This window comes from Theropithecus gelada, chromosome 7a, assembly GCF_003255815.1.
Source record: "Theropithecus gelada isolate Dixy chromosome 7a, Tgel_1.0, whole genome shotgun sequence".
NCBI lineage: Eukaryota > Metazoa > Chordata > Mammalia > Primates > Cercopithecidae > Theropithecus > Theropithecus gelada.
This window is the reverse complement of record NC_037674.1, coordinates 33,792,719-33,807,589: the sequence shown is the minus strand read 5'-3', so window position 1 is coordinate 33,807,589 and position 14,871 is coordinate 33,792,719. Positions and strand designations below refer to the sequence as shown.

General features: G+C 45.8%; 1 protein-coding gene and 1 long non-coding RNA gene across 4 annotated transcripts in view; one reads left to right on the top strand and one right to left on the bottom strand.

Annotated features, from left to right (window-relative positions):
* The window catches only part of LIPC (lipase C, hepatic type), a 159,123-nt gene that overhangs the window by 73,423 nt on the left and 70,829 nt on the right, over nucleotides 1-14,871 (bottom strand). The window lies entirely within an intron of this gene.
* The window catches only part of LOC112627667, a 65,095-nt gene that overhangs the window by 3,122 nt on the left and 47,102 nt on the right, over nucleotides 1-14,871 (top strand). The window contains exon 2 of the long non-coding RNA XR_003120207.1: nucleotides 733-843. This is a non-coding gene — a long non-coding RNA (uncharacterized LOC112627667). The remainder of the gene's footprint in view (nucleotides 1-732; nucleotides 844-14,871) is intronic.

Genomic DNA, 14,871 nt, shown 5'->3' with positions numbered 1-14,871 from the left:
TAAAATGGAGATGATAATAATAGCCACTTCAGGGCTGCTGTGAAGTTTTAATGAGGTAGAACGGTACCTGGCACACAGAGCAAGTACTTGACAAGGGTTAGCTATGGTGCTTGGGAAGATGAAGCTAAGTTTGCAGCACAAAGCCATGTTGGTTTCACACCCAATGCCTGGAACATATGGTTAAGTCTTGCCAGTGCTCAGAAGGAAAGAGCCCACAGGTAGAGAAACAGATCTATGAGGAGTGTCTACAAAGGTTGTATAGGCTTTGTTTTTGGTGGGGAGCTGCAGGGAAGGCAAGGGAGGAGGCCATAATAGAAGGTCCAGAGGTGCTCAGTAAATAGTGGGGAGAATCATCCAGTCTTTCATAACCAGAACTAAATCGCTCAGAGCAGTGAAGTGATCTACCCAGGCCACACTGCAGTTAAGGATGAGAGTCAGGGTCAGCACCCCAGGTCTTGATTCCTAGTCCAGTGCTCTTGTTGCCTGACCAGCACTGTGGGGATTTTAGAAAGAGGTATTCCCTGGTGAGAAAGTGCTTTGTGTTCTAAATGCCCAGGGTTAAACAGGTCTGTCTTGAGAGCCCTTAGGGTAGGGTAAGGGGGCAGGGGAGGGAAGGACCAGTTGGAAGGTTGAGGTTAGGGTCAATGACATGAGGGCTGAGTGTTTTAGAACCTGTGATATCCCAGAGAAGGACTGGACCGATATTTAATTTTGTATTATCAATCAAAACAGAAGAACCAGGGTTGCTAAGGAAATCAGATGAAGGGAGGACATTCAGATGAAGAAACAGATCATCTCCAAACAAGAATGAGCAAGAACTCCAGATTCCTTATGTGCATTCAGGTAAAAAGCTAATTATAAATCAGATCTACCAGGTCATTAAAAAGATCCCACCCAAGCTGTGTTTTACAACACTTCATTATCTGACACTGGGTGTTGGCAATGTGAAATATACATGGCACTGATTGATATAGGTGGGCCAGGCCTGTTAGCTCAACAGAATCGGAGTCCTCACAACTGCGTGCTACTGGTACGAGTAATTACACTCAAAACCATGTTGCCTTATATCTGCAGCACACTTCCCTTTGTTCAATGCACTTTCATAGGTATCGCCAAGTCCTGACAAGTCGATTATTCTCATTTTCTGTAAGTGCAAACAGCGTAAGTGAGGTTAGATGAGATGACCTGCCCAAGGATCTATGGCTGCAATCTGGGCACCTCCAAATGTGGGCTCACCATGCTCTGTACCTGCTGGAGTAACCATCCTTCAAATGGCCCAAGGGTCCCTGCCTCCTAGGACTTGTACCCTGTGTGGTCCTCTCCCACATTGCACCAGGGCTGGTCTGTGTGACCAATAACATAGCAGAAGTGATGGGTATGTCACTGCTGGGATCGGATTGTGAAAGACTAGGCCTTCCATTGTGGAGCCTCTCTCTCTCTCTGGGGATTCTCTCTCTCTTGCTGTGGGAGAAGCTAACCGCCATGTTGTGAGCAGTTTTATGGAGAGACCCCCATGGCAAGGAACTGAGAGGCCTCTGCTGCAGCAGCTGCAAGGATCTGGGGCCTGCAAATCTCTTCATGAGCCTTATTCTCCAGCCTCAGTGCAGTCTTACCTGTGTACTAGGAGGCAAGGTGACCTCCTCCAGAACCCCTACTCACATGTCTTAAAACCTGTCCTCCTACCTGGGTTGTTCTAGTGAATGAAGTTCCCCCACAAGCAATTCATTCCTTTCAGTTACCCGTTGCCATCTTCCTGTACGTCTCATGAAAACACACCCGGGAGATGTCCATGCTTAAGGAGGTTTCAATTTCTCTTATAGTGAGTCATATAAATATATAAAAATACTTATATATTTATTATAAGTATATTTATAATTATATATAATACTTATATATTTATATATAAATACAAGTATATATTATATATGTATAAGTATGTATATATAAGTATATATTATAATATACTTATGTATTTATATTTTTATATATTTATAAAATATTTATATATATTTATATATATATAAAAAAATTCATGACAGCCCTTTTAGGTCAGGCCAGGGATGAGGGAAGGGACAGTGCTGTGTACCTCTGGTCAGGCAATGGCAGGTTCCCACTAAAGCCCTACGACTCTGACTCTGACTCTCTCTATATATACTTACATGTCATAAGTATGACTCTAATATATATATACTTACATATTTAAATATATAAATATATTAATATATAAAAATTTCACATATACAAATATACACAAAATTTTGTATAAATTTTATTTTGTATATACTTATATGTCATAAGTGTATGACTAATATAGACTTATATTTTAAATATATAAATATATTAACAATATACAAAATATTTCACACATACAAATATATACAAAATTTTGTATGCAAAATAAATATATATTTTTATTTCCTCTGTGTGTGTCTTTGTATACACAAAATAAATAAAAGATACATTTTTAAAAGTGTGAGTGGCAGGATCTAATGTGTGCATACTGAGCCAAACACGGGTATGGGCCGGCGCATATGGAGTCTTTATTGCTTGTCTGTTTTCCCAGGTTCCCTATGATGCCCCAATTTTGTGACATAATTTCAGTGGAGTGAAAGATTCCACAGCGCCAGCTGCTAGTCCAAATGAGCAGACAGTAGGCAGGCTGCGGTGGAGTGCTGGGGAGAGGAGGTGGCGGGCAGAGAGAAACTCCTTGCCTTGCTAGTCATGTGAGCTTCCTAATCATGTGAAGTCGATTTTGCTGAGTCATCACTGACGAGGGTATGGGTTCTTTTGGTCTGATGATGACGTGAGATATGGGGGGCCAGGGCAGATGGAAAGCTTCCTAAGTATGAGTTTACTTATGAAGTCAGTTTTCTTCATGACAGCAAGAAAGTTCTGGATCACTGGGAGAACGGAAGAGCCGTGGCACCAGGATTTAGCAGAGATAACATTTAGGAATCCATCAGGAATGGAAGAGCATGTAGAAAACAGGGGCATGCGGGGGAAAATAAGCTTTGATGTGATGCTGCAGATTTGCCCAGGGTCCCCTCTTCTGCTCTTGGCCAGCTGTCTGGAGGAAAAGGCTTTGTGAGTGATGTGTTACTTGGGCACCTGTTTATGGATTTCCATCCTGTCCCAGGGATATTTGTGTTTAAGGAGGGGGTAAAGCTTTAAAACAAACAAAAAACACAGAGGAATTCCAGGCGCCCAGGTGGAGAACTGTGGGGCAGAGCCCTAGATTTAGTTTTAAAACTCTTCCCCTGGCTTGATTGGCTTGTGGGTTTGGGTGGCCACATTTGCAGAGCTGGGTGGCACAATGGCTAAGAGAACAGGCCTAAATGGGAACTTGGGCTCTTGTGGACTGTGTGGCCTTGAGCAAGTAACTTAGCCTCTTTGAATTGTCCTTGTCTGTAAAATGAAATTCAATGGTAGTTCATACCTAATATATTTGTGGGGGGTTTAGAGTGGGATAATGCTTAGTATAGACTTGCACATAGAATGAAGTTTAGCTATTACAGCTTTATAATATGTTTATGTTATGGCTATATATTATAGTAACATTACAATAATATCAATTAATTGCAGTAATATTAATATATTACAGCTATGTAATAATACCTGGGATGCTTCCATGGCCGTAGAGAGCATGGTTTAGGTTTCTTCCGCTTGCCTGACCTTTCCTACCTGCCCTTCACAAATGCCAAAGCAGGCCAACTTGAGGATCTGGCAGGAACTGAGGGCAGGGTGGGCCGCAGGCCATCAGGGGAGGGTACTTGTTCTTGTGGGTAGAATGGTTGGGGAGCCTCCCCTGCTGCCAGAATCTGGGTGGCACCTCTGTGCTTGGCAGGGACAGTGCCTCTCTGGGCCTAGGGAAGGCTGTACAATGGGAGCTCTGTTGCTTGCCGGGACCATGTCAAGGTATCTGACTGGCTCAGGAATGCAGCTACGGAGCAGGGACCCCCTGCTCCAGGTCATGTGTGAAAGTGTGGGCAGAGAGAGCTCCAGCCTCCAGGCCTGCTGACATCCCGGGAAGGACCGATAGGAATCATGTGGCAAGCGATGTTTCTGGCTCCCTGAGCTCTCAGTGGGATCAACAGTCCTGTGGTGCCCCAGCCCTCTTAGGTCAGGCCAGGGGTGAGGGAGGGGACAGAGCTGTGTACCTCTGGTCAGGCAATGGCAGGTTCCCACTAAAGCCCTACGACTCTGGCTCTTGTCCCAGAAGTTTTACCACACACTGAATAAAAGCAGGATTGTGAAGTTGTTGCTGCCTGACAGCTGGTTACAAAACTGCCTTGCCCAGCACCAGGCACCAGTATTTGGCAGAGATATCATTTAGGAATCCATCAGGAATTTGGTCTCCGGGGTAGGAGACTGAGGTGGGGAAGGAGAGGGTGGAGAGGGATGGTTTAAACTAATGTTAGCACCTCTTACTGTTTTAAGTAGTCTGCCAGGCAATTGACATTCATTTGGTCTTTTAAACCTGACAGCCAAGATAGTATTACAATTATTCCCACTCTACAGGCCAGGAAACTGAGGCTCAGAGAAGCTGAGTGACTTGCCTTGATGACACATTTGGGGAGAGTAGAGTGAGGATTAAAGCCTGCCGCTGTCTGGTTGAAATTCCCAGGCTCCGACCCCTCTAAGGCACTGCCTGGCTGGACTAAGACTGTTTCCCTCTTGTGTTTGGTAGGTGCTGTTCTCTCATGAAAGGCCAGTCTAAGTGTCTAGCTCTGGAGCTTTCTTTGGCGATGGGGTGGGCATGTGTGCATGGGATGTCTGTCCTCTTGCGGCCAGGCTGTCAGGAGCTAAGAATTCAGACCAGGCTCCCTTTACCTGTTCTTCAAGGGTGCTTTTGTTCCTTGACCTCCAGATTTTAGGAGATAAATTTGAGAATGACTCTGAGGCTATAATCTAGAAATCTAAACCCCTGTGAACTCCATTCCTTCCTGGCTATTTACTGGGCTCTCTCTTTCCTTAGGAGGTGAGCTGTGGCCAGGCTTCCACCTGGGTGTAATTAGAATCCTCCACACTTCTCAGGCTTTGGGCTCTCAGAGACCTGAAATTTTTGCAAGTGCTGCCCTCCTCCCTAATAACTGGTTGGCAGCGGTTCATCAGAGCCGGAAGCGACCAGGTAGCACTTCTTGCTGCCTCCCTTTCCCTGTCCCCTGGGAGACAAATCAGGGGCTCCACCCACTCCCAGCCCTGGGTTCAGAGAGCTGGAGATGATGGGAGAAAACATTTCTCCATATTTCATTGTTGTGTTTTAATTTATATTCACGGGAGAGTGGCAGATTAGAGGTTGTGAAGCTATGAGGGGAAAACAGCTTCTAAAAATAAAAGTGTTGCTGGCGTGACGGGCCAGATTTTGAAGGAGGGCGCCTTGCATTCTCTCCCGAGGTGAGAAGACAACAGGATAATTACCCAGTGAACGGCGCCGGCTCTCAGTGGAGCAGCGGGGCCAAATGTTCGTGATGCCATTTCACCCACTCAGCTACAAAGGGGCATTCAAAAGCCCTGTAAGAAATATGTTCAGATTAGCCAGAAGAGATACGCTCTTTTGGAAAATGAATGGCATCAACATTCTTTCTTTCCTGGCAGAAGTTCTGGCTGTCCTTATGGAGGTGACCACGTCATTTAGGTGCCAGGCTAAAAGAAAATTAAGTAGGCTGAGTGTCGCTGGCTCTAGGGCATCTCCCCTGGCCTGATACCCTGTGCCTGCCACCTTCCTGACCCCACCCATGTTTAAGTCCTAACTCCATCACTCATGTGACCTTTTAGCCAGTTTCCTAAACTTCTTGAGACTGTTTTAAAAACATACTGAATAGTAAATCCTATCTCAAACTGGTTTGAGATTAAAAAAGAATTAACTATTGCAAAGAACCTAGAATATGCCTAAGGCCCAATGAGTGCTTTTTCTTCACCATATTAGGTTACAGTGAAAATGCCTTTGTGAAATTATGACAGTTAGAGAAATCTGACATAGTTGACTCCATCTTGCTTTTAACCTCCAAGCTGTCCTTGGTAATTCCGAGGCATAGGCCAAGCTAACTTTGGAGGAAATTTAGTTTGTAGTTTAACCTTACAGCAAGGATAATAGCCACTCCCCAAACTAAACCACGTTTGCAAAACCAGTGAAAGGCCAGAAGGTTAGGATTATGAAAGGGCATGAATTCTGCTAAGATACAGGCAAATTTTCTATCATCCCTTACTGCTCGGAGTCATGTGGCCAGAGGTCACAAGATTTGTGACTTCCCCAATTGCTCCTATAGATAACATCACTATCGTAGAGCCTAAGATGGGTCTTTGGAGATGTTTTTTAGACTGACTCTATCCGGACTTGAGACTCATGACTCAAGACTTGAGACTCATGACTCAGCCAGCCTTGGGGCCCCCACCCAGAGGCAGACTGAGTGCACGAGGACCATTTTCCACACCCCTATGATTTCATCCCCAACCAATCAGCAGCACCCATTCCCTAATCCCCTGTGCATCAAACTATCCTTGAAAAACCCTAACTTCTGAGCCTTCAGGGAGACTGACTGGAGTAATAACTGTCTTCTACGTAGCTGGCCTTGTGTTAAACTCTTACTTTACTGCAATAGCATGGTCTTGGTGAACTGGTTTTGTCTATGCAGTGAGTAGGAAGAACCTGTTGGGTAATTACAACAGCTGGAACAGCTATTTAATAGAGTGCTCCTGAACACTGGGAAGCTTGTAAGCTCCCCCGACAAAATGAATCACTAATGGTTGAATTTCAGGCCAGGGGAAAGATAGTTTGGAGAGGTGAAACTTTCTGGTGCTATGCAAATACTACTACGGAGGCAACCATCTGTTCAGCTTATTTGTAATGTCAGCACAGCATTGTTGTGAAGAAGAAGAAGGCCCAGAGAGAACCACAATTATTTTTGCAGTTTACAATGCACTTTCAGATGCACATTCTCATTTGGCCCACAAACAGCTTTTTCAAGTAGCCATCAAGACCATCTGCCTTTTGCAGATGACAAAACTAGAAGTCAAGATTAAGTTCATTTAGTCCTTAAACCAGAACTCTCAAATCCTGTTTTTCTCCCATCCTGAGATCTAATAGGGAATTCATCCCTAGATTGTCAGAAAGCACTAGGGTATGGCTTTTTATGGGAGTGGTCTTTGGGTCATGCCAAAGGGAAATACCAAGGAGAAGAAACATGGTCGTCTGTACAATTCTTTTCACCATGAGACTGGAGAGTGTGAGGCCGGGATTTCTTCATTCCTAAACTTCTCCCTTTCAAGACTTGGGCCCTTTGTGCTGAAGGCCCCATGCCTGGGCTCCACTTCTGAGACTTTTCAGAAAATGGAGCAGTTCAGAGAGGCTGCCCCCAGTGATTCCAGGTACAGGTAGAAAAGAAATGAACGTGGGACTAAATATTTTCCTCCCAAGGAGGCTAACTCTGGAGGTGAGGACCTTCCTACAGGTTGCTGAGAGAGGATAGGCCTGAGAATGACTCTTCCAAACACCTAGCACAGTGCCTAGTGCCTAACAGGGATTAATACATAGCTGTCGGATGAAGGGTATAGATAAGGAAACTGAGGCATGTGCCTTCGTGTAGTTCAGTGGCCAGCCCCTGTGTGGACACCAGATTCCTGGGTTGGGAGGAGTTTCAGGAATTGAGCAGCCTAACTTCCTAACTTCATTTATTGAGATGGAGTCTCTATTGTCCAGGCTCAGAAGCAGTGGTGTAATCTCGGCTCACTGCAACCTCTGCCTCTTGGATTCAAGCCATCCTCAGGCCTCAGCCTCCTGAGTAGCTGGGATTACAAGTGTTTGCCACCATGCCTGGCTAATTTTTGTAGTTTTAGTAGAAATGGGGTTTTGCTATGTTGGCCAGACTGGTCTTGACCTCCTGACCTCAAGTGATCCACTCGCCTTGGCCTCCCAAAGTTCTGGGATTACAGGTGTGAGCTACTGCGCCTGGCCACTTCCCTTACTTATTGATGAAGAAACTGAAGCTCGGAGTTCAATAGTGACTTGCCCCAGGCCATATGGCTACTTAGTGGTTGAGGTAGCTTTCCTGACTTGAGCCTCCCTGCCACACTCCCACCATACTCCTTGGCAACAGGATTTCATGATCTATTCATGGCCAACACAAGACCTCATGCCCCACAAGTACCTCCGCTGAATTTCCTTAAAATAACTGTTGTGATGAGCTTTAATTTGTTAGAGGTGCCAGGGGTGGGGTTGGGGAAAGGAAATCCTGTTAAACTTGCTAATTGCCTGTTAATTTCAGTCCCCACTCTAGAGAAAGCTCTTTCTGGATGATGGTATGTGCTCTGGAATTGGCAATAATTAGTCAGCTTGGGCCAGAGCCAGACCATCAGGTAGGAAATAATATGTCCAATGACTGAGAAGTAAAAATGCAGTCAGTTTTAAATGACAAGCTGTCTGGAAGCTGTTTATTAAGGTGGCTGTCTTTTGCTTCAGCAATCTGGTAGAATACCCAGATTAGCTACACAGCTTTAAATGGCAAATAAAAGCAGTGCTATTACCACCACTAAAAATAATAGCTTTGGTTTATTGAGTACTTACTTTGTACCAAGCAGTCTGCTAAGTGTTACGCATGCATTCCCTTCATTTAATCCTCACCGTGAGCCTGCGAGGGACGGATACTATCCCTCATTTGCCCATGAGGAGAATGGAAGCTCTACAAGGTTAAGTCACTACCTGCTTAAGATCATTTAGTTACTAAGTAGCACAGCTGGGACTCACTGTCTGGGGACTCTGAAGTTAGTATGTAAGACCCACCTTTGAAAATCTCATCAGCACTTACAAAGTATGGGGTTCAACCAGTATTTTTCCCAGTTGATTACCAGATAAAGATTTCCTTAAGTTTAGGGGCCAGGTTGCATGAAAAATAAGTGACTTTGTATGCCAGAACCACAATCATCCTAGCACAGTGTGAGGCACACACACAGGAGGGAAGTGTGCCCCCGTTGTCCCACCTCACACCCACTCTGGGCCCGTGCTCACCAGGCGATACTTCTAGTGGAACCATCTGGCATCTAAATGATTTCCCTCTCTCTTGGGCCTGTTCACTGTTTGATTGTTTGCCAAGCACCTATAGTCGAATTATTTCACGTTAAACCTATCTGTGAAGGGATTCCACTCAATTATCCCCCAAGCTTCTGACTGGCAAATGAAACTAACAAGCAAAAGCTGTTCTTTGGCATCTGCGGGCCAGGGTTCCGTTGTTCTCAGGCCCTGCGTCTTGCTCATGTGCTGCTTTGGTAGGATGTCCTCCACCTGCGTTACCTCCCGTCTCTATCTGCTGGATGGTGGGAGCCATCTCCTAACACACTCACTGAGTCTGGGCTCATACATTCATTGCACAAACATCGACCACACACCTGGTCTGTACCAGGCCTAGATGTTGAGAATATAGTGATGAACAAGGCACAGGGCTTCATCTGAAAGAGTCATGTCCACTTTTGGGGAAGGAGCAGAAGAGAGAACTGATGAGTACAAGACAGCTTGGATACTTGCTGGGCTTGCTGTAAGCAGGGGCAATCCACATGCCTAACTTGGGTGACCAACCATCCTGGTTTGCGTGGAATTGCCCTGATTGAGCACCCAAAGTCCCACAAACCAGAAGATCCCTTAGGCCCAGGCATACTAGGACAGCTGGTCACCCTACACCCAGCCTGAGGAGATGGGGGAGGGATGCTCTGGGTGGGACTCATTCAAGGAGCGGGACTCTTCAGGCAGATAAGACAGGAAGGAGGAACCAGGCAGAGGGACAGTGACACGAGAGAGTGGCATGGTTAGAATAGAAGGTCCATGTCAAGGAGTAGCAGGACAAGGGGAGCAGCACGGACTCACCAGCGTGGTAGAGGCATGAAGCTTGTTCTTAGTTATGCTGTGGGATGTCTGTTCACTGGAACCTACTTCTAGGAAGAACAGGGACACCCTGGATACCTGAGGCTTGGGAGGTGCTTTGCTAGATGAATTCTAGAGATGAAAGAGGGGCATGTTCTGTGGTGCGCACCTGCTGTAGTTCTAGCCATCTTAGGCTGTTCCCTTGCCACCATCCTCACACAGCCCAGAGCATGTGCTCCAGAAGTTCTCATTGTTCCTCAAGTTCTCAACTCTAATCTACATGGAAAGTAACCTCAATGCCTTTGAGAAGAAGGGGCCCCAAGGCCAAGCCCACCTCTACCTCAGTGTGGCTGGGAAGGCAGCGCTGGGATGTCAGTGGGCTCTCTCGCTTATGCCACAAATGACAGGCCAGCTTTGGAACGTCTCTGATTCTCAGTAATCTGTAAAACAGGGATGGCAATATCTTCTTGGCAAAGATGTTGTGAGATCCAAATAAGTGCCTGGTCCAGTGTCAGCGTGTGATGTATATGGAGGGGAGAGAGTTTCAAGCTGAATCTTATGGTATGAAAGGTCTTCAGCTGAAGGAAGGAAATGGCCCCCAGCCCAGGGTCAGCACATGCGAGGGTCTGGAGCCCAGAAGCATCCTGAGAGCAAGCGGAGTGATGGACATTGGGTGTGGCTGTTGCGCAGGACTTTCTTCCCCTCCGGCACCCAACAAACCTGTGACAAACAAGTGCTTCCTGACCCTGTGAATACCTAGAATCTTCAGAGCCACCATTGACTCCTTCTCCTCACCCAGCATAATCAAACATGCAGCATGACCTGTTGATACTGTCTCCTAAAACTCGCTTGAATCCACTTGAATCTACCTCCAGGCCATCCATCGGAGTATCAACACTCTCCTGGCTGCTACCTCCCCCAGGGTCTCCCTGCTTACCCCCCTCCCTCCCCCCCTCCCCCCACTACCATCCTCTTCCAGTGCATTCTGCACATCAGCCCAAGTGATCAGTGGATGATGAGAACTGATGCTATCACCCCTGCCGAAGCTGTTACATTCCTATCATTCTTGCGAAACCCAACCACAGAATGACCCTTGGCCTGTAGCGAGGGTGTTGAATGCTATGGTTGCTGCTCATGTTTTAACCTCTTCTTGAGCTGTTTTCTTCCTTCTTTTCCACCCTCCTCTTCTGGTGGCCTTGCTGAGTTCCTGGAACACATCACACTCCTTCCCCACCCAGAACCACGGCTATAAACCCACTTCCTCCCCTGTTAGCCCAGTTAACTCCTGTTCTTCATTCAGGTTTTAGTGTAAATGTCACTTCCTCAATGTGTTCTGGAGCATTCTCAGTCGGCATACTCTATTTGTAAGTGGTTTTAGTTAGTGTCTTTGAATTTGGCGAGAAAGTGTGTGGTGAGGCAGTGTGGCCCGGTGGTAGGAGCGTGGGCCCTGGAGTCAGAGTGTGTGGGCTCCAGGGCCCATACCCCAGGAGCCCTACCTGGAGCTGACTGACTGCGTGACCTTGGGCAAGTTGTTTCCCTGCTCTGTGCCTCAGTTTCCCCACCAGTACAAAAGGATAAGCATAGTATCCATTTCAGTGGGTTTCAGTGAGGATTAAATGAATTAATATTGGTAAAGCCCTTATTAGCACGATGCATGGCCCATGGTAGATGCCTTGGAAGCATTTCTGACATAAATAAAAGGAGTTGTCTCCAAGCACTTTGCTCACATCCCAGATGCACCCTCCATCATATTGCATTTAGTCAGGTGTGCTTGTGTCCACTTCTTCTTGATCCTAAGGCCCTTTTGAAGGCAGGGACGAATGCTAAGGCATTTTTCTGTATGGTGGTGCCCAAAAGCTGCCTACCACACAGTGGATTATCACCAAATGGAGTAGGAATCGAATAATGAGGTGAAAATAATGTATGATGCAGAAGATGTGAAATGCCAAGGACAGCCTCGCTATAACCAGATATCAGAGACAGGCCTGCATGCTTGACCCTGTCCACACCTGTGTTACGACGTTAGGCCAAAAAGATAGAGCCAGAGGGTCACACCTTTCAGGTTTTAATGAACTGTCTTTTTGGAGAGACTCAACACTATTGGTAGATTCACCCCAGATTTCCATGATTTTCTGAAACAGTTCAGTCCTCAAGAAGAGAGCCCATGTTGGACATAAATTTAAAAACAGATAATAAACCTCAAGAAGTAATTTGGAACGCCTGGGAAAGTCACTTTAAAATGCCCCCTTTAAGTATGGAGGGAATGAAAGTATTTGATTAGCAGACAAATCTCCCAGAGAATAAATTAGAAAATACTCAGTTTTCTTGTTTCAGAAGCACTTTTTACAGAGCTGTGAAATTATCAATACTAAGTAGGAAAAAAGAGTTCTCATTAAAAAAAATTGATTTAGGACAACTTGCTAAGAGATATTTTTACTCAATGAGCATGGTATTCTTGGAGACAGCTGTGATCTTTAACTTCCTAGATTTACTTAAAAAATAGATGGAGAAGTATCTTTCTACTTTGTATCTGTGGTTTATTTTGGGGAATGGAGTGTGAATGCTGGATGGTGATGTGGCAAGAGAAACATGGTGAAGGGACAGAGGTTACCCCCTTCTACCCTCACAGCAGCCTCCCCTCCAACCCCACCCACATCCTGCAAAACCTCTGCCAGGAGCAAAATCTTCTACCCTCCGGATCATAGGAATCACTTTGTAAATTGCAGGGTCGGTGTGCCAATTACTTACTTAAATAGTCACTCCGTTCTTGAAGAATTTAAATCGGTAACCTTGAAGAATTTAGCGTGTTCTGTACCCATGTCGTTTTATGTCCATGGTAGGGAGATACTTTAGCCTGAAAAACACACTGTCTAGAGACTCACCCAGCTATGCTTTTGCTGAGCAAAGGGCTCTGCTAACACATCCTGACTGAGGCTATGAGGCTGGCCAGGTTCTGGGCCTCAGGAATCACCACCCAGTCTGTACAAGGCTTGGGATGAGAAGTGAATCACTTCCAGGAGGCTCAGTGAATGGCAGAGTCAGGCCTCAAATACAGGTTTCCTGACGTCTAACCCTGGGCCTTTTCAAAAGCCCCCAAACCCAGGAAGGACTGGTCTTGATCATGAGCTTCTCAAGGTTTTTTTGCTTGCTGTAGATGTTTACTGTAAAACGTTACCTCAGAAATACAGGATGTACTTCTCAGGGGATTAGGGGGACATCCAGGGGTCTTGTGGTCTCTGGCTGCCTCCAGGAGCACTGCTCAGTGAGGAGGGGTCCCAGCCATGGAGGGCGCTGGTGCCCAGAGCTTTAGAGTGGCTGTGGCTAAGTGACCCGTGTGCTTTTCATGGACCATTTCTTACCCTTATAACAACCTAAGAGCCAGGTATGAACTGTCCATTTTATAGGTGACGCCATAAGACCTAGAGAGGTTGCGTCAATTATTGAAGACTCAGGTTTGTCTGACCCCAAAGCCCAAGGAACTGTTTTTACCCCTCCATACATGTAGACAACGCTGTCTGAAAGCTTGGCTCTGGAGAACACAGCATGAGCTGGAAAGGGTGGCGAGGTCAGTGGAACGTTTCTTCCAGTTCACTTTATTGTGATTATTTTAAAAGAAAATACCTGCAATGCATGGACTGTCTCTAAAAATGGCAGAAGAAAGGGCTCCCATTAGGTGTCTCTAGGCTGGAAAGTGGGTGACTGGGGACAGGGTTGGGAGGAAGACTTTTTACCATATACCGTTTTGTAACTTTCATGATTTTCTACGTGTGACTTCATCAGCTGATTAAAAATAAAGTTAAAGTTTAAAAGAAAGATAATGCACGCACTTGCTAAAAAATTTAGTCCATATAAATGAGAATACAGAATATAGTGACTAGTCTCCTCCTGCTTCTGACCCCAGGCTCTCTTTCCCTGCTGCCCCAAGTCAGCTGTTGCTATCGTTCTGGAGACATTACAGGCACATACAAGCATACATGTGTACATCTCCCTTTTTACATAAGCTGGATGAAGCCATGCATACTGGTTGGCACCTTGTCTTTTGACTTACATGTTGGAGAATATTCTACATGAGTACGTACAGTTCTACTTTACTCTATTTATTTAGAGACGGAGTCTCGCTCTGCCGGCGGGATTGGAGTGCAGTGGCCCGATCTTGGCTCAGTGCAACCTGTCTCCCAGGTTCAAGCAATTCTCCCTGCCTCAGCCTCCTGAGTAGCTGGGATTACTGTTGCCCACCACCACACCTGGCTAATTTTTATATTTTTTAGAAGAGACGGGGTTTCGCCGTGTTGGCCTTGCTGGTCTGGAACTCCTGACCTCAGGTGATCTGCTTGCCTCAGTCTCACAAAGTGCTGGGATTACAGGCGTGAGTTATGGTGCCTGGCCAACTTCATTCTTTTAAAAGGCTGCATAGTGTTCTTCTGCATAGATATAGCCTGATTTATTTATCCAGTTACCTGTTGATGGACATTTATGTTTCCAGTCTTTTGCTACTACAGATAATCCAAAAGGGAGTTTTCTCAGTGACTTTTCTCACACATGTGTAGGTCAGTCTGTGAGATAAACATTTATAAGTGCAATTACTGTGTCAAAGGACATTTGTGTTTTTTTAAATCTTTTAAAATCGTATGTGCTGTTTAAACTTGGAGAGTCATTGTCACTCTGTCCCCTGAAGAGGTTGTACAGTTTTCTTCCCACCACAAGTCATGAGGATAGCTGTTTCCTTACAAATGGGAAGAGATTTAGCAAAATGGAGCAAACTTGCTGCAGAAGACAAGTCTTTAGAGGCCCAGTGTATCCCATGGAGGGCTGTAGGGCCTGTAATCACTGTGGCCTCTCCAGAGTATCTGACCATCTCCATGGGAATTGGACATTTCCCCAGTCAATCTGTGGATGCTTATGGAACCTCTATTGTGTGTCATGTTCTTTACTAGGGGCTGTGGAGGGCTGTGGAGATCACCAGGAACCAAAGTCTCTGGACCTGGCCCCCAGAAGCTTGTGATATAACTGGGAAGCTAAGAAAT